The following is a 23,735-nucleotide window of genomic DNA, read 5'->3' as shown; positions in this document are numbered from 1 at the left end:
TAAATAAATATTCATCACCTATATTCAATTGATTCATCTAATCATTCTATCAGCTTCTGCGCAAAGGAAATATGGAGGTAAACATGATACAGAAGAAAATACATCTATTTTCAACATTAAAGGAGCTTCAAATATTGGCTTGGAGACTGATTGAAATTATGTCCTTTGCGTTTTTAACTTCATGCTCTAACAGACTAAACTAATAGGCTCACTAAATATATAGAATACTTTTGAAGAATTAGCAGATGATGAAATGCTACTGATTCCATCCAACCCTTCAAGCAGCGTGTGATTCAAGAAGATTTACAGTCCAAAATGAGACACAAGAAAAATTCATCTTTGTTCAAACAATTGAACTTGGCCTGTACAGGGATGGAACCTGTGACCTTGGCGTTATTAGCACCACGCTCTAACCGTCTGAGCTAACAGGCCATTTTGCACAACTACCTGGAGGTCCAGCAAATGAAGAAGGGCAAATGATAGTTAACCCAGGAGATTTGGAAAGCTTAATTTCAGCAGTTTACCATGAAGTTTTTGTTATATATTATCAACATGAAGAAACTAATATGACTTAAAAAAAATTACAATACAAAAGAGATTTTCATACTTAGTGTTAGAACTTAGAACCATTAACGTTTTTTCCATGTGGTTAAGCAATAAATAAATATTCATCACCTATATTGAATTGATTCATCTAATCATTTTATCAGCTTCTCCTCAAAGGAAATATAGAGATAAACATGATACAGTAGAAAATACATCTATTTTCAACATTAAAGGAGCATCAAGTATTGGCTTGGAGACTGATTGAAAGTATGTCCTTGGCGTTTTTAACTTCATGCTCTAACAGACTAAACTAATAGAGTCACTAAATATATAGCATACTATTGAAGATGAAGCAGATGATGAAGTCCTACTGATTGTTAATCCGGCATAGTTGGAAAGCTTATATTCAGCTGTTTACATTCATAGTATCTTTATATATTATCAACAAGACTAAACAAAAATGATCTCAATAAATTGCAATAAATAAAAGATTTAGTTACTTGGCGTTAGAACTTAGAACCATTAATAGATATTCCAGGCGCTTTAAGAATAGTAATTAATTCTATAAATATATCAAATGTATTCATCCAATCCTTCAAGCAGCGTTTGATCCAAGGAGATAAACAGTCCAAAATCAGACACATGAAATATTCATCTTTTTTCAAAGAATTAAACTTGGCCTGTACAGGGATCGAACCTGTGACCTTGGCGTTATTAGCACCACGCTCTAACCACCTGAGCTAACAGGCCAATTTACACATCTTCTGGAGGACCAGCACAGGAAGCAGTGCTAATGATAGTTCAACCGGGAGATTTGGAAAGCTTAATTTCAGCTGTTTAATATGAATTAACTTTCATATTATCAACATGAAGAAACTAATATGACTTCAAAAAAATTGCAATACAAAAGAGATTTTCATACTTAGTGTTGGAACTTAGAACCATTAACGTTTTTTCCACGTGGTTTAGCAATAAATAAATATTCATCATCTATATTCAATTGATTCATCTAATCATTCTATCAGCTTCTGCGCAAAGGAAATATGGAGGTAAACATGATACAGAAGAAAATACATCTATTTTCAACATTAAAGGAGCATCAAGTATTGGCTTGGAGACTGATTGAAATTATGTCCTTTGCGTTTTTAACTTCATGCTCTAACAGACTAAACTAATAGGCTCACTAAATATATAGAATACTTTTGAAGAATTAGCAGATGATGAAATGCTACTGATTCCATCCAATCCTTCAAGCAGTGTGTGATTCAAGGAGATAAGCAGTCCAAAATGAGACACAAGAAAAATTCATCTTAGTTCAAACAATTAAACTTGGCCTGCACAGGGATCGAACCTGTGACCTTGGTGTTATTAGCACCACGCTCTAACCATCTGAGCTAACAGGCCATTTTGCACAGCTACATGGAGGTCCAGCATATGAAGAAGGACAAATGATAGTTAACCCAGGAGATTTGGAAAGCTTAATTTCAGCAGTTTACCATGAAGTTATTGTTATATATTATCAACATGAAGAAACTAATATGACTTAAAAAAAATTACAATACAAAAGAGATTTACATACTTAGTTTTAGAACTTAGAACCATTAACTTTTTTTCCATGTGGTTAAGCAATAAATAAATATTCATCACCTATATTGACGTGATTCATCTAATCATTTTATCAGCTTCTCCTCAAAGGAAATATAGAGATAAACATGATACAGTAGAAAATACATCTATTTTCAACTTTAAAGGAGCATCAAGTATTGGCTTGGAGACTGATTGAAAGTATGTCCTTGTCGTTTTTAACTTCATGCTCTAACAGGCTAAACTAATAGAGTCACTAAATATATAGCATACTATTGAAGATGAAGCAGATGATGAAGTCCTACTGATTGTTAATCCGGGATAGTTGGAAAGCCTATATTCAGCTGTTTACATTCATAGTATCTTTATATATTATCAACAAGACTAAACAAAAATGATCTCAATAAATTGCTATAAATAAGAGATTTAGTTACTTGGCGTTAGAACTTAGAACCATTAATATATATTCCAGGCGTTTTAAGAATAGTAATTTATTCTATAATTATATCAAATGTATTCATCCAGTCCCTTAAGCAGCGTTTGATCCAAGGAGATAAACAGTACACAATAAGACACAAGAAAAATTAATCTTTTTTCAAAGAATTAAACTTGGCCTGTACAGGGATCGAACCTGTGACCTTGGCGTTATTAGCACCACGCTCTAACCAACTGAGCTAAAAGGCCAATTTGCACATCTTCTGGAGTACCAGCACAGGAAGCAGTGCTAATGATAGTTCAACCGGGAGATTTGGAAAGCTTAATTTCAGCTGTTTAATATGAATTAACTTTCATATTATCAACATGAAGAAACTAATATGACTTCAAAAAAATTGCAATACAAAAGAGATTTCCATACTTAGTGTTAGAATTTTGAACCAGTAACGTTTTTTCCACGTGGTTTAGCAATAAATAAATATTCATCACCTATATTCAATTGATTCATCTAATCATTCTATCAGCTTCTGCGCAAAGGAAATATGGAGGTAAACATGATACAAAAGAAAATACATCTATTTCCAACATTAAAGGAGCTTCAAATATTGGCTTGGCAACTGATTGAAATCATGTCCTTTGCGTTTTTAACTTCATGCTCTAACAGACTAAACTAATAGGCTCACTAAATATATAGAATACTTTTGAAGAATTAGAAGATGATGAAATGCTACTGATTCCATCCAATCCTTCAAGCAGCGTGTGATTCAAGAAGATTAACAGTCCAAAATGAGACACAAGAAAAATTCATCGTTGTTCAAACAATTGAACTTGGCCTGTACAGGGATCGAACCTGTGACCTTGGCGCTATTAGCACTACGCTCTAACCATCTGAGCTAACAGGCCATTTTGCACAACTATCTGGAGGTCCAGCAAATGAAGAAGGGCAAACGATAGTTAACCCAGGAGATTTCGAAAGCTTAATTTCAGCAGTTTACCATGAAGTTATTGTTATATATTATCAACATGAAGAAACTAATATGACTTAAAAAAAATTACAATACAAAAGAGATTTTCATACTTAGTGTTAGAACTTAGAACCATTAACGTTTTTTCCATGTGGTTAAGCAATAAATAAATATTCATCACCTATATTGAATTGATTCATCTAATCATTTTATCAGCTTCTCCTCAAAGGAAATATAGAGATAAACATGATACAGTAGAAAATACATCTATTTTCAACATTAAAGGAGCATCAAGTATTGGCTTGGAGACTGATTGAAAGTATGTCCTTGGCGTTTTTAACTTCATGCTCTAACAGACTAAACTAATAGAGTCACTAAATATATAGCATACTATTGAAGATGAAGCAGATGATGAAGTCCTACTGATTGTTAATCCGGGATAGTTGGAAAGCTTATATTCAGCTGTTTACATTCATAGTATCTTTATATATTATCAACAAGACTAAACAAAAATGATCTCAATAAATTGCAATAAATAAAAGATTTAGTTACTTGGCGTTAGAACTTAGAACCATTAATAGATATTCCAGGCGCTTTAAGAATAGTAATTAATTCTATAAATATATCAAATGTATTCATCCAATCCTTCAAGCAGCGTTTGATCCAAGGAGATACACAGTCCAAAATGAGACACAAGAAATATTCATCTTTTTTCAAAGAATTAAACTTGGCCTGTACAGGGATCGAACCTGTGACCTTGGTGTTATTAGCACCACACTCTAACCAACTGAGCTAACAGGCCAATTTGCACATCTTCTGGAGGACCAGCACAGGAAGCAGTGCTAATGATAGTTCAACCGGGAGATTTGGAAAGCTTAATTTCAGCTGTTTAATATGAATTAACTTTCATATTATCAACATGAAGAAACTAATATGACTTCAAAAAAATTGCAATACAAAAGAGATTTCCATACTTAGTGTTAGAATTTTGAACCAGTAACGTTTTTTCCACGTGGTTTAGCAATAAATAAATATTCATCACCTATATTCAATTGATTCATCTAATCATTCTATCAGCTTCTGCGCAAAGGAAATATGGAGGTAAACATGATACAGAAGAAAATACATCTATTTTCAACATTAAAGGAGCTTCAAGTATTGGCTTGGAGACTGATTGAAATTATGTCCTTTGCGTTTTTAACTTCATGCTCTAACAGACTAAACTAATAGGCTCACTAAATATATAGAATACTTTTGAAGAATTAGCAGATGATGAAATGCTACTGATTCCGTCCAATCTTTCAAGCAGCGTGTGATTCAAGGAGATAAACAGTCCAAAATGAGACACAAGAAAAATTCATCTTTTTTCAAAGAATTAAACTTGGCCTGTACAGGGATCGAACCTGTGACCTTGGCGTTATTAGCACCACGCTCTAAGCAAGTGAGCTAACAGGCCAATTTGCACATCTTCTGGAGGACCAGCACAGGAAGCAGTGCTAATGATAGTTCAACCGGGAGATTTGGAAAGCTTAATTTCAGCTGTTTAATATGAATTAACTTTCATATTATCAACATGAAGAAACTAATATGACTTCAAAAAAATTGCAATACAAAAGAGATTTCCATACTTAGTGTTAGAATTTTGAACCAGTAACGTTTTTTCCACGTGGTTTAGCAATAAATAAATATTCATCACCTATATTCAATTGATTCATCTAATCATTCTATCAGCTTCTGCGCAAAGGAAATATGGATGTAAACATGATACAGAAGAAAATACATCTATTTTCAACATTAAAGGAGCTTCAAATATTGGCTAGGAGACTGATTGAAATTATGTCCTTTGCGTTTTTAACTTCATGCTCTAACAGACTAAACTAATAGGCTCACTAAATATATGGAATACTTTTGAAGAATTAGCAGATGATGAAATACTACTGATTCCATCCAATCCTTCAAGCAGCGTGTGATTCAAGAAGATTAACAGTCCAAAATGAGACACAAGAAAAATTCATCTTTGTTCAAACAATTAAACTTGGCCTGTACAGGGATCGAACCTGTGACCTTGGCGTTATTAGCACCACGCTCTAACCATCTGAGCTAACAGGCAATTTTGCACAATACCTGGAGGTCCAGCAAATCAAGAAGGGCAAATGATAGTTAACCCAGGAGATTTGGAAAGCTTAATTTCAGCAGTTTACCATGAAGTTATTGTTATATATTATCAACATGAAGAAACTAATATGACTTTAAAAAATTACAATACAAAAGAGATTTTCATACTTAGTGTTAGAACTTAGAACCATTAACGTTTTTTCCATGTGGTTAAGCAATAAATAAATATTCATCACCTATATTGAATTGATTCATCTAATCATTTTATCAGCTTCTCCTCAAAGGAAATATAGAGATAAACATGATACAGTAGAAAATACATCTATTTTCAACATTAAAGGAGCATCAAGTATTGGCTTGGAGACTGATTGAAAGTATGTCCTTGACGTTTTTAACTTCATGCTCTAACAGACTAAACTAATAGAGTCACTAAATATATAGCATACTACTGAAGATGAAGCAGATGATGAAGTCCTACTGATTGTTAATCCGGGATAGTTGGAAAGCTTATATTCAGCTGTTTACATTCATAGTATCTTTATATATTATCAACAAGACTAAACAAAAATGATCTCAATAAATTGCAATAAATAAGAGATTTAGTTACTGGGCGTTAGAACTTAGAACCAATAATAGATATTCCAGGCGCTTTAAGAATAGTAATTAATTCTATAATTATATCAAATGTATTCATCCAATCCTTCAAGCAGCGTTTGATCCAAGGAGATAAACAGTCCAAAATGAGACACAAGAAAAATTCATCTTTTTTCAAAGAATTAAACTTGGCCTGTACAGGGATCAAACCTGTGACCTTGGCGTTATTAGCACCACGCTCTAACCAACTGAGTTAACAGGCCAATTTGCATACCTTCTGGAGGACCAGCACAGGAAGCAGTGCTAATGATAGTTCAACCGGGAGATTTGGAAAGCTTAATTTCAGCTGTTTAATATGAATTAACTTTCATATTATCAACATGAAGAAACTAATATGACTTCAAAAAAATTGCAATACAAAAGAGATTTCCATACTTAATGTTAGAATTTTGAACCAGTAACGTTTTTTCCACGTGGTTTAGCAATAAATAAATATTCATCGCCTATATTCAATTGATTCATCTAATCATTCTATCAGCTTCTGCGCAAAGGAAATATGGAGGTAAACATGATACAGAAGAAAATACATCTATTTTCAACATTAAAGGAGCTTCAAATATTGGCTTGGAGACTGATTGAAATTATGTCCTTTGCGTTTTTAACTTCATGCTCTAACAGACTAAACTAATAGGCTCACTAAATATATAGAATACTTTTGAAGAATTAGCAGATGATGAAATGCTACTGATTCCATCCAATCCTTCAAGCAGCGTGTGATTCAAGAAGATTAACAGTCCAAAATGAGACACAAGAAAAATTCATCTTTGTTCAAACAATTGAACTTGGCCTGTACAGGGATCGAACCTGTGACCTTGGCGTTATTAGCACCACGCTCTAACCATCTGAGCTAACAGGTCATTTTGCACACCTACCTGGAGGTCCAGCAAATGAAGAAGGGCAAATGATAGTTAACCCAGGAGATTTGGAAAGCTTAATTTCAGCAGTTTACCATGAAGTTATTGTTATATATTATCAACATGAAGAAACTAATATGACTTAAAAAAAATTACAATACAAAAGAGATTTTCATACTTAGTGTTAGAACTTAGAACCATTAACGTTTTTTCCATGTGGTTAAGCAATAAATAAATATTCATCACCTATATTGAATTGATTCATCTAATCATTTTATCAGCTTCTCCTCAAAGGAAATATAGAGATAAACATGATACAGTAGAAAATACATCTATTTTCAACATTAAAGGAGCATCAAGTATTGGCTTGGAGACTGATTGAAAGTATGTCCTTGGCGTTTTTAACTTCATGCTCTAACAGACTAAACTAATAGAGTCACTAAATATATAGCATACTATTGAAGATGAAGCAGATGATGAAGTCCTACTGATTGTTAATCCGGGATAGTTGGAAAGCTTATATTCAGCTGTTTACATTCATAGTATCTTTATATATTATCAACAAGACTAAACAAAAATGATCTCAATAAATTGCAATAAATAAAAGATTTAGTTACTTGGCGTTAGAACTTAGAACCATTAATAGATATTCCAGGCGCTTTAAGAATAGTAATTAATTCTATAAATATATCAAATGTATTCATCCAATCCTTCAAGCAGCGTTTGATCCAAGGAGATACACAGTCCAAAATGAGACACAAGAAATATTCATCTTTTTTCAAAGAATTAAACTTGGCCTGTACAGGGATCGAACCTGTGACCTTGGTGTTATTAGCACCACACTCTAACCAACTGATCTAACAGGCCAATTTGCACATCTTCTGGAGGACCAGCACAGGAAGCAGTGCTAATGATAGTTCAACCGGGAGATTTGGAAAGCTTAATTTCAGCTGTTTAATATGAATTAACTTTCATATTATCAACATGAAGAAACTAATATGACTTCAAAAAAATTGCAATACAAAAGAGATTTCCATACTTAGTGTTAGAATTTTGAACCAGTAACGTTTTTTCCACGTGGTTTAGCAATAAATAAATATTCATCACCTATATTCAATTGATTCATCTAATCATTCTATCAGCTTCTGCGCAAAGGAAATATGGAGGTAAACATGATACAGAAGAAAATACATCTATTTTCAACATTAAAGGAGCTTCAAGTATTGGCTTGGAGACTGATTGAAATTATGTCCTTTGCGTTTTTAACTTCATGCTCTAACAGACTAAACTAATAGGCTCACTAAATATATAGAATACTTTTGAAGAATTAGCAGATGATGAAATGCTACTGATTCCGTCCAATCCTTCAAGCAGCGTGTGATTCAAGGAGATAAACAGTCCAAAATGAGACACAAGAAAAATTCATCTTTTTTCAAAGAATTAAACTTGGCCTGTACAGGGATCGAACCTGTGACCTTGGCGTTATTAGCACCACGCTCTAAGCAAGTGAGCTAACAGGCCAATTTGCACATCTTCTGGAGGACCAGCACAGGAAGCAGTGCTAATGATAGTTCAACCGGGAGATTTGGAAAGCTTAATTTCAGCTGTTTAATATGAATTAACTTTCATATTATCAACATGAAGAAACTAATATGACTTCAAAAAAATTGCAATACAAAAGAGATTTCCATACTTAGTGTTAGAATTTTGAACCAGTAACGTTTTTTCCACGTGGTTTAGCAATAAATAAATATTCATCACCTATATTCAATTGATTCATCTAATCATTCTATCAGCTTCTGCGCAAAGGAAATATGGATGTAAACATGATACAGAAGAAAATACATCTATTTTCAACATTAAAGGAGCTTCAAATATTGGCTAGGAGACTGATTGAAATTATGTCCTTTGCGTTTTTAACTTCATGCTCTAACAGACTAAACTAATAGGCTCACTAAATATATGGAATACTTTTGAAGAATTAGCAGATGATGAAATACTACTGATTCCATCCAATCCTTCAAGCAGCGTGTGATTCAAGAAGATTAACAGTCCAAAATGAGACACAAGAAAAATTCATCTTTGTTCAAACAATTAAACTTGGCCTGTACAGGGATCGAACCTGTGACCTTGGCGTTATTAGCACCACGCTCTAACCATCTGAGCTAACAGGCAATTTTGCACAATACCTGGAGGTCCAGCAAATCAAGAAGGGCAAATGATAGTTAACCCAGGAGATTTGGAAAGCTTAATTTCAGCAGTTTACCATGAATTTATTGTTATATATTATCAACATGAAGAAACTAATATGACTTAAAAAAAATTACAATACAAAAGAGATTTTCATACTTAGTGTTAGAACTTAGAACCATTAACGTTTTTTCCATGTGGTTAAGCAATAAATAAATATTCATCACCTATATTGAATTGATTCATCTAATCATTTTATCAGCTTCTCCTCAAAGGAAATATAGAGATAAACATGATACAGTAGAAAATACATCTATTTTCAACATTAAAGGAGCATCAAGTATTGGCTTGGAGACTGATTGAAAGTATGTCCTTGGCGTTTTTAACTTCATGCTCTAACAGACTAAACTAATAGAGTCACTAAATATATAGCATACTACTGAAGATGAAGCAGATGATGAAGTCCTACTGATTGTTAATCCGGGATAGTTGGAAAGCTTATATTCAGCTGTTTACATTCATAGTATCTTTATATATTATCAACAAGACTAAACAAAAATGATCTCAATAAATTGCAATAAATAAGAGATTTAGTTACTGGGCGTTAGAACTTAGAACCAATAATAGATATTCCAGGCGCTTTAAGAATAGTAATTAATTCTATAATTATATCAAATGTATTCATCCAATCCTTCAAGCAGCGTTTGATCCAAGGAGATAAACAGTCCAAAATGAGACACAAGAAAAATTCATCTATTTTCAAAGAATTAAACTTGGCCTGTACCGGGATCGAACCTGTGACCTTGGCGTTATTAGCACCACGCTCTAACCAACTGAGTTAACAGGCCAATTTGCATACCTTCTGGAGGACCAGCACAGGAAGCAGTGCTAATGATAGTTCAACCGGGAGATTTGGAAAGCTTAATTTCAGCTGTTTAATATGAATTAACTTTCATATTATCAACATGAAGAAACTAATATGACTTCAAAAAAATTGCAATACAAAAGAGATTTCCATACTTAGTGTTAGAATTTTGAACCAGTAACGTTTTTTCCACGTGGTTTAGCAATAAATAAATATTCATCGCCTATATTCAATTGATTCATCTAATCATTCTATCAGCTTCTGCGCAAAGGAAATATGGAGGTAAACATGATACAGAAGAAAATACATCTATTTTCAACATTAAAGGAGCTTCAAATATTGGCTTGGAGACTGATTGAAATTATGTCCTTTGCGTTTTTAACTTCATGCTCTAACAGACTAAACTAATAGGCTCACTAAATATATAGAATACTTTTGAAGAATTAGCAGATGATGAAATGCTACTGATTCCATCCAATCCTTCAAGCAGCGTGTGATTCAAGAAGATTAACAGTCCAAAATGAGACACAAGAAAAATTCATCTTTGTTCAAACAATTGAACTTGGCCTGTACAGGGATCGAACCTGTGACCTTGGCGTTATTAGCACCACGCTCTAACCATCTGAGCTAACAGGTCATTTTGCACACCTACCTGGAGGTCCAGCAAATGAAGAAGGGCAAATGATAGTTAACCCAGGAGATTTGGAAAGCTTAATTTCAGCAGTTTACCATGAAGTTATTGTTATATATTATCAACATGAAGAAAGTAATATGACTTAAAAAAAATTACAATACAAAAGAGATTTTCATACTTAGTGTTAGAACTTAGAACCATTAACGTTTTTTCCATGTGGTTAAGCAATAAATAAATATTCATCACCTATATTGAATTGATTCATCTAATCATTTTATCAGCTTCTCCTCAAAGGAAATATAGATATAAACATGATACAGTAGAAAAAACAACTATTTTCAACATTAAAGGAGCATCAAGTATTGGCTTGGAGACTGATTGAAAGTATGTCCTTGTCGTTTTTAATTTCATGCTCTAACAGACTAAACTAATAGAGTCACTAAATATATAGCATACTATTGAAGATGAAGCAGATGATGACGTCCTACTGATTGTTAATCCGGGATAGTTGGAAAGCTTATATTCAGCTGTTTACATTCATAGTATCTTTATATATTATCAACAAGACTAAACAAAAATGATCTCAATAAATTGCTATAAATAAGAGATTTAGTTACTTGACGTTAGAACTTAGAACCATTAATAGATATTCCAGGCGCTTTAAGAATAGTAATTAATTCTATAATTATATCAAATGTATTCATCCAGTCCTTCAAGCAGCGTTTGATCCAAGGAGATAAATAGTCCAAAATGAGACACAAGAAAAATTAATCTTTTTCAAAGAATTAAACTTGGCCTGTACAGGGATCGAACCTGTGACCTTATTAGCACCACGCTCTAACCAACTGAGCTAAAAGGCCAATTTGCACATCTTCTGGAGGACCAGCACAGGAAGCAGTGCTAATGATAGTTCAACCGGGAGATTTGGAAAGCTTAATTTCAGCTGTTTAATATGAATTAACTTTCATATTATCAACATGAAGAAACTAATATGACTTCAAAAAAATTGCAATACAAAAGAGATTTCCATACTTAGTGTTAGAATTTTGAACCACTAACGTTTTTCCCACGTGGTTTAGCAATAAATAAATATTCATCACCTATATTCAATTGATTCATCTAATCATTCTATCAGCTTCTGCGCAAAGGAAAAATAGAGGTAAACATGATACAGAAGAAAATACATCTATTTTCAACATTAAAGGAGAATCAAGTATTGGCTTGGAGACTGATTGAAATTATGTCCTTTGCGTTTTTAACTTCATGCTCTAACAGACTAAACTAATAGGCTCACTAAATATATAGAATACTTTTGAAGAATTAGCAGATGATGAAATGCTACTGATTCCATCCAATCCTTCAAGCAGCGTGTGATTCAAGGAGATAAACAGTCCAAAATGAGACACTAGAAAAATTAATCTTTTTTCAAACAATTAAACTTGGCCTGTACAGGGATCGAACCTGTGACCTTGGCGTTATTAGCACCACGCTCTAACCATCTGAGCTAACAGGCCATTTTGCACAACTACCTGGAGGTCCAGCAAATGAAGAAGGGCAAATGATAGTTAACCCAGGAGATTTGGAAAGCTTAATTTCAGCAGTTTACCATGAAGTTATTGGTATATATTATCAACATGAAGAAACTCATATGACTTAAAAAAAATTACAATACAAAAGAGATTTTCATACTTAGTGTTAGAACTTAGAACCATTAACGTTTTTTCCATGTGGTTAAGCAATAAATAAATATTCATCACCTATATTGAATTGATTCATCTAATCATTTTATCAGCTTCTCCTCAAAGGAAATATAGAGATAAACATGATACAGTACAAAATACATCTATTTTCAACATTAAAGGAGCATCAAGTATTGGCTTGGAGACTGATTGAAAGTATGTCCTTGGCGTTTTTAACTTCATGCTCTAACAGACTAAACTAATAGAGTCACTAAATATATAGCATACTATTGAAGATGAAGCAGATGATGAAGTCCTACTGATTGTTAATCCGGGATAGTTGGAAAGCTTATATTCAGCTGTTTACATTCATAGTATCTTTATATATTATCAACAAGACTAAACAAAAATGATCTCAATAAATTGCAATAAATAAAAGATTTAGTTACTTGGCGTTAGTACTTAGAACCATTAATAGATATTCCAGGCGCTTTAAGAATAGTAATTAATTCTATAAATATATCAAATGTATTCATCCAATCCTTCAAGCAGCGTTTGATCCAAGGAGATAAACAGTCCAAAATGAGACACAAGAAAAATTCATCTTTTTTCAAAGAATTAAACTTGGCCTGTACAGGGATCAAACCTGTGACCTTGGCGTTATTAGCACCACGCTCTAACCAACTGAGCTAACAGGCCAATTTGCACATCTCCTGGAGGACCAGCACAGGAAGCAGTGCTAATGATAGTTCAACCGGGAGATTTGGAAAGCTTAATTTCAGCTGTTTAATATGAATTAACTTTCATATTATCAACATGAAGAAACAAATATGACTTCAAAAAAATTGCAATACAAAAGAGATGTCCATACTTAGCGTTAGAATTTTGAACCAGTAACGTTTTTTCCACGTGGTTTAGCAATAAATAAATATTCATCACCTATATTCAATTGATTCATCTAATCATTCTATCAGCTTCTGCGCAAAGGAAATATGGAGGTAAACATGATACAAAAGAAAATACATCTATTTTCAAAATTAAAGGAGAATCAAGTATTGGCTTGGAGACTGATTGAAATTATGTCCTTTGCGTTTTTAACTTCATGCTCTAACAGACTAAACTAATAGGCTCACTAAATATATAGAATACTTTTGAAGAATTAGCAGATGATGAAATGCTACTGATTCCATCCAATCCTTCAAGCAGCGTGTGATTCAAGAAGATTAACAGTCCAAAATGAGACACAAGAAAAATTCATATTTGTTCAAACAATTGAACTTGGCCTGTACAGGGATCGATCCTGTGACCTTGGCGTTATTAGCACCACGCTCTAACCATCTGAGCTAACAGGCCATTTTGCACAACTACCTGGAGGTCCAGCAAATGAAGAAGGGCAAATGATAGTTAACCCAGGAGATTTGGAAAGCTTAATTTCAGCAGTTTACCATGAAGTTATTGTTATATATTATCAACATGAAGAAACTAATATGACTTAAAAAAAATTACAATACAAAAGAGATTTTCATACTTAGTGTTAGAACTTAGAACCATTAACGTTTTTTCCATGTGGTTAAGCAATAAATAAATATTCATCACCTATATTGAATTGATTCATCTAATCATTTTATCAGCTTCTCCTCAAAGGAAATATAGAGATAAACATGATACAGTACAAAATACATCTATTTTCAACATTAAAGGAGCATCAAGTATTGGCTTGGAGACTGATTGAAAGTATGTCCTTGGCGTTTTTAACTTCATGCTCTAACAGACTAAACTAATAGAGTCACTAAATATATAGCATACTATTGAAGATGAAGCAGATGATGAAGTCCTACTGATTGTTAATCCGGGATAGTTGGAAAGCTTATATTCAGCTGTTTACATTCATAGTATCTTTATATATTATCAACAAGACTAAACAAAAATGATCTCAATAAATTGCAATAAATAAAAGATTTAGTTACTTGGCGTTAGAACTTAGAACCATTAATAGATATTCCAGGCGCTATAAGAATAGTAATTAATTCTATAAATATATCAAATGTATTCATCCAATCCTTCAAGCAGCGTTTGATCCAAGGAGATACACAGTCCAAAATGAGACACAAGAAATATTCATCTTTTTTCAAAGAATTAAACTTGGCCTGTACAGGGATCGAACCTGTGACCGTGGTGTTATTAGCACCACACTCTAACCAACTGAGCTAACAGGCCAATTTGCACATCTTCTGGAGGACCAGCACAGGAAGCAGTGCTAATGATAGTTCAACCGGGAGATTTGGAAAGCTTAATTTCAGCTGTTTAATATGAACTAACTTTCATATTATCAACATGAAGCAACTAATATGACTTCAAAAAAATTGCAATACAAAAGAGATTTCCATACTTAGTGTTAGAATTTTGAACCAGTAACGTTTTTTCCACGTGGTTTAGCAATAAATAAATATTCATCACCTATATTCAATTGATTCATCTAATCATTCTATCAGCTTCTGCGCAAAGGAAATATGGAGGTAAACATGATACAGAAGAAAATACATCTATTTTCAACATTAAAGGAGCTTCAAGTATTGGCTTAGAGACTGATTGAAATTATGTCCTTTGCGTTTTTAACTTCATGCTCTAACAGACTAAACTAATAGGCTCACTAAATATATAGAATACTTTTGAAGAATTAGCAGATGATGAAATGCTACTGATTCCATCCAATCCTTCAAGCAGCGTGTGATTCAAGGAGATAAACAGTCCAAAATGAGACACAAGAAAAATTAATCTTTTTTCAAAGAATTAAACTTGGCCTGTACAGGGATCGAACCTGTGACCTTGGCGTTATTAGCACCACGCTCTAAGCAAGTGAGCTAACAGGCCAATTTGCACATCTTCTGGAGGTCCAGCAAATGAAGAAGGGCAAATGATAGTTAACCCAGGAGATTTGGAAAGCTTAATTTCAGCAGTTTACCATGAAGTTATTGGTATATATTATCAACATGAAGAAACTAATATGACTTAAAAAAAATTACAATACAAAAGAGATTTTCATACTTAGTGTTAGAACTTAGAACCATTAACGTTTTTTCCATGTGGTTAAGCAATAAATAAATATTCATCACCTATATTGAATTGATTCATCTAATCATTTTATCAGCTTCTCCTCAAAGGAAATATAGAGATAAACATGATACAGTACAAAATACATCTATTTTCAACATTAAAGGAGCATCAAGTATTGGCTTGGAGACTGATTGAAAGTATGTCCTTGGCGTTTTTAACTTCATGCTCTAACAGACTAAACTAATAGAGTCACTAAATATATAGCATACTATTGAAGATGAAGCAGATGATGAAGTCCTACTGATTGTTAATCCGGGATAGTTGGAAAGCTTATATTCAGCTGTTTACATTCATAGTATCTTTATATATTATCAACAAGACTAAACAAAAATGATCTCAATAAATTGCAATAAATAAAAGATTTAGTTACTTGGCGTTAGTACTTAGAACCATTAATAGATATTCCAGGCGCTTTAAGAATAGTAATTAATTCTATAAATATATCAAATGTATTCATCCAATCCTTCAAGCAGCGTTTGATCCAAGGAGATAAACAGTCTAAAATAAGACACAAGAAATATTCATCTTTTTTCAAAGAATTAAACTTGGCCTGTACAGGGATTGAACCTGTGACCTTGGCGTTATTAGCATCACGCTCTAACCAACTGAGCTAACAGGCCAATTTGCACAACTTCTGGAGGACCAGCACAGGAAGCAGTGCTAATGATAGTTCAACCGGGAGATTTGGAAAGCTTAATTTCAGCTGTTTAATATGAATTAACTTTCATATTATCAACATGAAGAAACTAATATGACTTCAAAAAAATTGCAATACAAAAGAGATTTCCATACTTAGTGTTAGAATTTTGAACCAGTAAAGTTTTTTCCACGTGGTTTAGCAATAAATAAATATTCATCACCTATATTCAATTGATTCATCTAATCATTCTATCAGCTTCTGCGCAAAGGAAATATGGAGGTAAACATGATACAGAAGAAAATACATCTATTTTCAACATTAAAGGAGCTTCAAGTATTGGCTTGGAGACTGATTGAAATTATGTCCTTTGCGTTTTTAACTTCATGCTCTAACAGACTAAACTAATAGGCTCACTAAATATATAGAATACTTTTGAAGAATTAGCAGATGATGAAATGCTACTGATTCCGTCCAATCCTTCAAGCAGCGTGTGATTCAAGGAGATAAACAGTCCAAAATGAGACACAAGAAAAATTCATCTTTTTTCAAAGAATTAAACTTGGCCTGTTGTGGAAAAGTAAATTTTGCCATGTTCTGTGTCCCTACGCCTCATCCATCATATGTTATGTGTGCATGACCAATATGCATATGTTATTCCCCATGTCCGATTAATGACGCAATTACAGTTGTGTCCACCTCTGGTATGCTAGTTTCCAGTCCTCGTGAATACTACGAATATCAGGCCTATGTAAAGTTATGTTGCCACGTTTCTTAGTGTGCACGTTATTCCAGTATAAAGTCCCCGTTTCCAGGCCTCAAAAGGGCCCGGACATCAGATTCAGCTCCTGTCTCCTGAAAGCCTCGCTGAGGAGCGATACAGCCCCCACCTGTATCCTCGACCCTTCACTTACTTCCTGCCTCGCAGTGCCCGGTGCAGCTTGGCTCTGCCTCTGAGTCTGCCAAGAGTATGTTATGATTCCAGCTATCAGTTCAGTCCTCCTTCTCTGCATTCCTGAGCTACTGAACTGCATCAATAGTTTCCGTCATTGTCTAGCCTTCTCGGCTCCACGTTAGAGAAATACTGTATTAATGGTCATTTAATATTCTTCATCACGCACTACATGTAGAATAATGCATGGTCCAGTCTTAGAGTCAAGTTAGCTTTTCCCCTCATGACTCCTAGTTTATATCAACATGTTCTCTAAACATTAGATACCAGATAGGGTTTAGGTACATGTCGCTCCGACCCTCCAGACTCAAGTCTCTGCTCCTAGCACAGAGTTCGTAGCCCCCAGCTTCTCCTAGTAACACGTCATTGCCAGTTTTCGCGCACCACCAGGTTAGAGGTCCCGGCTCCTTAGGTAGCCCCCTCCTATGTTTCCGCCCATTCATGACATATTCTGTTACGTTTGCATCACATGTCTATGTATACTCCCAGTTACACCTCTTTTTACTGTTATCTTTCGCGACTGCTACGCGTCACGCCTTCTGCTCCACCCACTGTTACGCCTACTGCAATGTAATGCTATGTGTTTGCGCTATGTATATAAGTTGATGTATTGTTATTAAAAGTTAGCGCGCTCATCCCAGATCAAGCCCCGGCAGCTGCTGGGCCCCAGTTGTCCTGCTGGGCCCCAGTTGTCCTGCTGGGCCCTGTCACCTCTGTTCCTATGCAGGTTGTCCTGATCCTGTCCTTATGCTGTAATAAACCTGCAGAAACTCCTACTACCTCGAATCTTGACTCTTATTTTATTGAGCTATCTGTTATTCATTCATTCATCCAAAAATAGATCCGGTATTATTTATTTATATACCACATAATGGCGCCCGAACAGGGACTTGCCCTTTCCCCACGCGTCGGTGAAGCCACGCCGACCCCCTGACCCTCTGCAGTCGTGACGGAACCATACCGTGCACTGGCAGATATTTCTGCTCCAAGTATCCCTCAGGCCCACGGAGGAGACGGAGGAGGCGGTCCAGCATCCAAACGAGACGGTGGAGGAACGCGGCGAGTCCCGACCAGAGCCCAAGCCGAGAGTCCAAGGTCCGAGGTATCCGGAGGCCCACCTGTAACTGAAGTCCGAAGTTCGTCGTCCGTCGTCCAGTCCAGTCCGAGGCCTTCCGTTCCGTGCTGCCCGGTGAGTACCATTGCTGGGGTAGTATCTAGACAGGACCAATCTAAATTGACTCCTGGTCCGTGGGTTGGTGGTGCCCAGACTCACAAACGAAGTGTTCACCTAGGTGGATACGGGTCTTGATGCGTCCCTTTATGGGACCGGTATGTTCCGTACTGTTACAGCAGTGCATCCAGTAACTCTAGTCTGTTCCGTTCTCGAGAAATTCTGTTCTATTTCTGTTCTCAGTATTCCAGGTAATATTCTGTTCGAACTGTTATTTATAATGTTCTTCATGTATTTTACTGTTGTGGTATGAGTGCGATGTGATTTCGTGTTTTTATTGTGTATTGTATTGTGTCCAGATTACAGTTCAGTCATGCCTATATTTTCCAAGTTACGTCAGTTAAAAACTAGAAAGGGTCTGTTAGAGGAAGCGGTTCCTGTCCCGCCCAGGGACAGTCCAGGTCATTTTATGTATCAGAAACATGGCATAAGCGCCATAATGTATCTAGATTTATGGGTAGAGTATACCAAACAGTTAGAAGAAAAGTATAGATGGCCCGTATCGGGTACATGGGATGCCGAATGTATCATGCGAGTAGAAGAAGCATTATGGAAAAAGAAAGCCAGACAGTCACAGAAAGATGCCATCGAGTTATGGCGTAAAGAAGCTCATAAAAGAACTGAAAAGGAAGTCAGAAAGTCAGAGTTAAGTAGAGAATCCCAAGAACGAGCCCAAGAAAGAGAATTAATCGAGATAGGTGAACAAGTCAAAACCGAACAGTCAGACAGACAGAGGCATGCCCTCATTAAGGGTATGTATCCTCTTCTTGCCGAAGGTGTGCCGAAAGCGACCCCAGAGGCATCTAGTAATTTCCCGCCACCATTAGTTCCGACCAAGCTACGTCACAAACCGACCGCAGCTGATATTTTTATTTCGTCCTACTTGGACGACACAGTCCCAGAATATGCAAATCCTGTTCGCGCTCCGCCAGTCCCTGTAAATCAGGCACTTCCTGCTCCTCCAGACACCGGGGTGCCCTTAACAGCTCCCCCGGTCCAGTCCGCCATACAAGTCCAGCCCACGTTACAACTACCGACTCTGCCAGGACGAAGAATGTCAGTCGACGATTCTAGTTTAGGGGCCGCAGGAGGAGGTCTTCCTCAAACCCCGCCGCCACACAAGCGTTTAACATTACTCGAATTACATGCTCAAGCGTTACAGCGCACGCCCAAACATCAGTCTGTTACAGAAATCAGGCAAACCCTTAACGAATGTGTCTATGATCCAGTTCCAGGCGAATATAATATGGTTTTATATTCCTTACGTGTAAGGAGAGTGACCGAGTATCTAGTCACCTTGCCGAATATGAAAGAAGATCTAGACAGAATATATAGTTTCATCCGTACAGGGGATGATCCAGAAAGTATTGGCGAGATTATGTCTCAAAGGAAAGTCGAGATTCAGCTCATGATATTAAAGTTCCTGATCAATTGTCTAATAAGAGAACAAGATTACCCGTCTAAAGATTCCGCCGAGATGAGAATCCTGACAAGGTGGAGTGATAATATAGCCGAGGGTAAGCACAAGACCGTCGGTGCCATGGAGAGTATGTACAAGAAAATTCGTAAAGAAATAATAAAGATACACGAACAACGTAAAGCAGCACAAGTAAGCGAGAAAGAAAGTATCTCTGATCCTGAAGAGGAAGACGAGAATTCCGCCAGAATAGCGTATGTAGGAAAATCTAGATTTCCAGATCGCCATTTACGTCTAGAACCCAAGTCTACTTTCCATCATCCAGCACCAGAACAAGGTTCTCTAGAACAAGTATTTCAAGCTACCGATCACATTCTGAAATCACGAGTCGGTTACAGTGAATTAAGTACCATGCATGAACAAGAACTAGCCCGATCAGCAGTCCGATGGATTACTGATTCTACCACTTTTCCAGACGAAATAGTGGCACAAATGTTTCTGAAACTGCCCCCAGCCGAGCAACGACTGGTGGGTATGTATATGATCCAGTACCTCATTACTCTGTATGAGGGTCAACACTCTGATCCAGGCCCGTTACACGATATCCTGAACGAGTTACTCCAGTATAAATGGAGAGGTCTAGGTACCGATTTAATTAGTGTCATTCTAGAACAGCGTCACAAATACAGAACGTTCCTGAATCCGCATTTTGTTCATGTCTCACCCCCAGAAAGTAAATCATTTTACATAGACAGACAGAATCCGTTACGAGAAGTCCACCCAGTCCAAGGGGCGGGTGGCGTAATGCAACGAGTGTTTGTATACACTCCGATTTCAAAGATGGAACTTCTTGAAATGAAGAAATTAATTCCCTGTCATGACAAAGATCCAGCAGGGTTCCATAGAGAATTAAAAGACATGCTCCGTATGGGAGAATACACTTACCCAGACATCATTAAAATGTTAAAGGTCCTGTTACCCGCAGGGGTGTATGAAAAGCTAAAGGAAAAAGAATGGGAGGTGGGAGAGAAAAAGATCGATTGGGCAGCTCTAGAAGCTGAAGACAAGGCACGAGTACCAGGTACCGGTCTTGGAGATAGATGTAAAGAATTACCAGAATTATTGATTCAAGTTTTACCCAGATTATTGACAACGAGAAAAGAAGACTGGGATGCAATCTCAGCCTGTAAACAGAAACAAGATGAAGATATTAGTGATTTTTATTCTAGATTTGGAAAATGTTTTAGTATTAACAGTGGTCTCAAGACAAGTAGTGAGTCATACCCTCATCTTTTTGTTACTAAATTAGTCGAGAATTCAAGCCCACAAATTAAAAATCGAGTTTTGAAAGTCGAAAGCACCTGGCAAGCAAACACTCCGTCCCAGATGCTCCAGATGCTCCAGTATCACCAGAATAGAATCAGAGAAGAGCAAGAACACGAGAGAAAACGTATGAAAGATACGAAAATGAAAGTGCTAGTTGCACAATCTGTTCCTCAAGACAGTCAGAAGAGGGGTCCGAATCAAGCCAGTCATCCTGCAGCTCCCGTTAAAGGGAACTGCAATTATTGTAAACAGCCAGGTCATTTTATAAACGAGTGTGCAGTTCTGAAACACAACATAGCTACTGGTAAGACTAAAGAAAGACCACATCCGCCTAGACAAGAACAAGTTTCACAGACTCCGCAGTCACAGAATGCACCACAGACAGTTTCCGCACCGCAGCCTATTGCTGCAACACAGCACGTTACATCACAGATGTACCAGTATGCACAGTCTGAGTATCCAGAGTACCAGCCATATTCATGAAACAGCCTAGAGAGGGAGGTAGGCTTGCCTCTCATCGAGATACCTGTAGATCAAGAAGGTCCCTATGTTCACAGTCAAGTATTAGGGAAAGACAGAAAGTTTTTGATCGATACAGGGGCAAGTAGGACCACAATTAGTCATGCCGAAGTTCCAGGGGCTCCGCTCTCAGGCTCAAGAAATGTTTCCCTTGGATTTTCAGGAAAGCCAATAGTTAATGAGATATCTAAGCCAGTTACTCTAGAAGTAGGTCCATTGTCCCGTACTACTGATCTGTTACTTACTAAGTCATGTCCAGAAAATCTGTTAGGCATTAAGACACTGAAAGAATTAGGTGCAGTCATATGCTGTTCCCCAGAGGGAATACGTCTGTTCCTACGTGACTTTAAGGGTCACTATGTATTACGAGATTTTGATTCCAGATTGTCTAATGTTCCGCAGCATTTATGGGCGCAAGGTCCAACTGATGTAGGTTACATGCAAATCACACCCCATCGTGTGACTCTCAAACCAGGTGTAGTGTTACCCCGAATCAGACAGTACAGATTGCCACCTGAGGCTGTAGCAGCCTTATCCAAAATTATTGACGAACTCATGGCTCAAGGAGTAGTTGTAGAAACTGACTCCAATATATGCAATTCTCCGATCATTCCAGTCATGAAACGTACTGATCCGAATGCACCCCCAGTATATCGATTAGTGATTGATTTACGAGAGCTTAATAAATGTATTATTCCTCAGTACCCAGTTGTCCCAGATATCTCTTCCCTGTTAACAGCCATTGATTCCGAAGCCATGTTTTTCACTGTCATAGACCTCAAGAATGCATTTTTTAGTGTTCCAATTCATCCAGACAGCCAGTTTCTTTTCGGATTCTGTTTAAATGGAAGGAGCTATATGTTTACACGCGCTCCTCAAGGTTTCACAGAAAGTCCTAGTATTTACAGTCAAGCACTCAAGAGACAACTAGACAACATTCACATGCCAACTGACACTGCCCTGCTTCAGTATGTCGATGATCTACTGATCACAGCCCGTACTGAACGTGCTTGCGAGCGAGCATCACTTACAGTCTTGTATTTCCTAGCCGAGATGGGGCACAAGGTGTCACCTTCGAAGCTTCAATTCTGTGTCCAGCAAGTGGTATACTTAGGACACTTGCTGTCCAAGAGGGGTAGGCAGTTGACACCAGACCGTATCCAGTTAATAGCGAGTCTTCCCCAGCCCAGAACCCAGAAGGAGGTACGTGCCTTTATCGGCCTTACTTCTTATTGTAGACAATGGATTCCCCAGTATGCATTTCTAGCCAAGCCACTGATACAGTTAACGACACAGGAGGCAGCCGTATCGACTGTCCTCCCTTGGACATCTGACCATACACTTAGTTTCAATGAGTTAAAGAAAGCCCTATGTCAAGCTCCAGTTCTAGCCACACCGAACTACAGTAAGCCTTTTACACTTTTCGTTACTGAACGGGAAGGTACAGCATTATCTGTTCTCACACAAGATCAAGCAGGACAATACAAGCCCTGTGCTTATTTTTCGAGCACATTAGATCCAGTCGCCCAGGCGTTGCCTGCGTGCCTCAAGTCAGTTGCAGCCACAGCACTAGCTATCAGACAAAGTGATTCCATAGTTTTAGGACATTCCCTGACAGTACAAGTTCCACACTCCGTAGAAGTTCTTTTAAACCGAACACAAACACAGCACTTGACAATTGCACGTTTAACAGGTTATGAATTGACACTGTTCCAGCCACACATAGAAATCAGACGCTGCAACGTCCTGAATCCTGCTACACTGTTACCATCAGTTAATTCAAATCCAGACCCACATGATTGTGTGGAAGTAGTTAACATTACGACAAAGCCAAGACAGGACCTGACAGACATTCCGTTACCAGATCCTGACCTGACACTCTATGTGGATGGTTCATGTATGAGAACTAGTACAGGAAAACTAGTCGCCGCGTATGCAGTGACTACTGACACCGACGTTATTGAAACACACCGTATTGATACCCTGTCCGCTCAAGCAGCAGAGCTAGTCGCTCTGAC

General features: G+C 36.7%; 6 non-coding genes across 6 annotated transcripts; all 6 read right to left on the bottom strand.

Moving 5' to 3' along the window:
* Nucleotides 1-1,222: 1,222 nt before the first annotated feature.
* On the bottom strand, nt 1,223-1,296 carry TRNAI-AAU (transfer RNA isoleucine (anticodon AAU)). The gene has a single exon. It is a non-coding gene; the product is annotated as a tRNA-Ile (tRNA).
* Nucleotides 1,297-2,740: 1,444 nt separating this feature from the next.
* TRNAI-AAU (transfer RNA isoleucine (anticodon AAU)) lies at nt 2,741-2,814 on the bottom strand. The gene has a single exon. It is a non-coding gene; the product is annotated as a tRNA-Ile (tRNA).
* A 1,444-nt stretch (nt 2,815-4,258) lies between these two features.
* TRNAI-AAU (transfer RNA isoleucine (anticodon AAU)) lies at nt 4,259-4,332 on the bottom strand. Its single transcript has one exon. It is a non-coding gene; the product is annotated as a tRNA-Ile (tRNA).
* A 7,950-nt stretch (nt 4,333-12,282) lies between these two features.
* On the bottom strand, nt 12,283-12,356 carry TRNAI-AAU (transfer RNA isoleucine (anticodon AAU)). Its single transcript has one exon. It is a non-coding gene; the product is annotated as a tRNA-Ile (tRNA).
* Nucleotides 12,357-13,146: 790 nt separating this feature from the next.
* Nucleotides 13,147-13,220, bottom strand: TRNAI-AAU (transfer RNA isoleucine (anticodon AAU)). The gene has a single exon. It is a non-coding gene; the product is annotated as a tRNA-Ile (tRNA).
* A 2,961-nt stretch (nt 13,221-16,181) lies between these two features.
* On the bottom strand, nt 16,182-16,255 carry TRNAI-AAU (transfer RNA isoleucine (anticodon AAU)). The gene has a single exon. It is a non-coding gene; the product is annotated as a tRNA-Ile (tRNA).
* Nucleotides 16,256-23,735: the final 7,480 nt, after the last annotated feature.

The sequence above is a fragment of the Lissotriton helveticus genome, chromosome 4_1 (assembly GCF_964261635.1).
Source record: "Lissotriton helveticus chromosome 4_1, aLisHel1.1, whole genome shotgun sequence".
Classification (NCBI taxonomy): domain Eukaryota; kingdom Metazoa; phylum Chordata; class Amphibia; order Caudata; family Salamandridae; genus Lissotriton; species Lissotriton helveticus.
The sequence above is the reverse complement of the archived record's forward strand: the minus strand, read 5'-3'. Positions and strand labels throughout refer to the sequence as shown.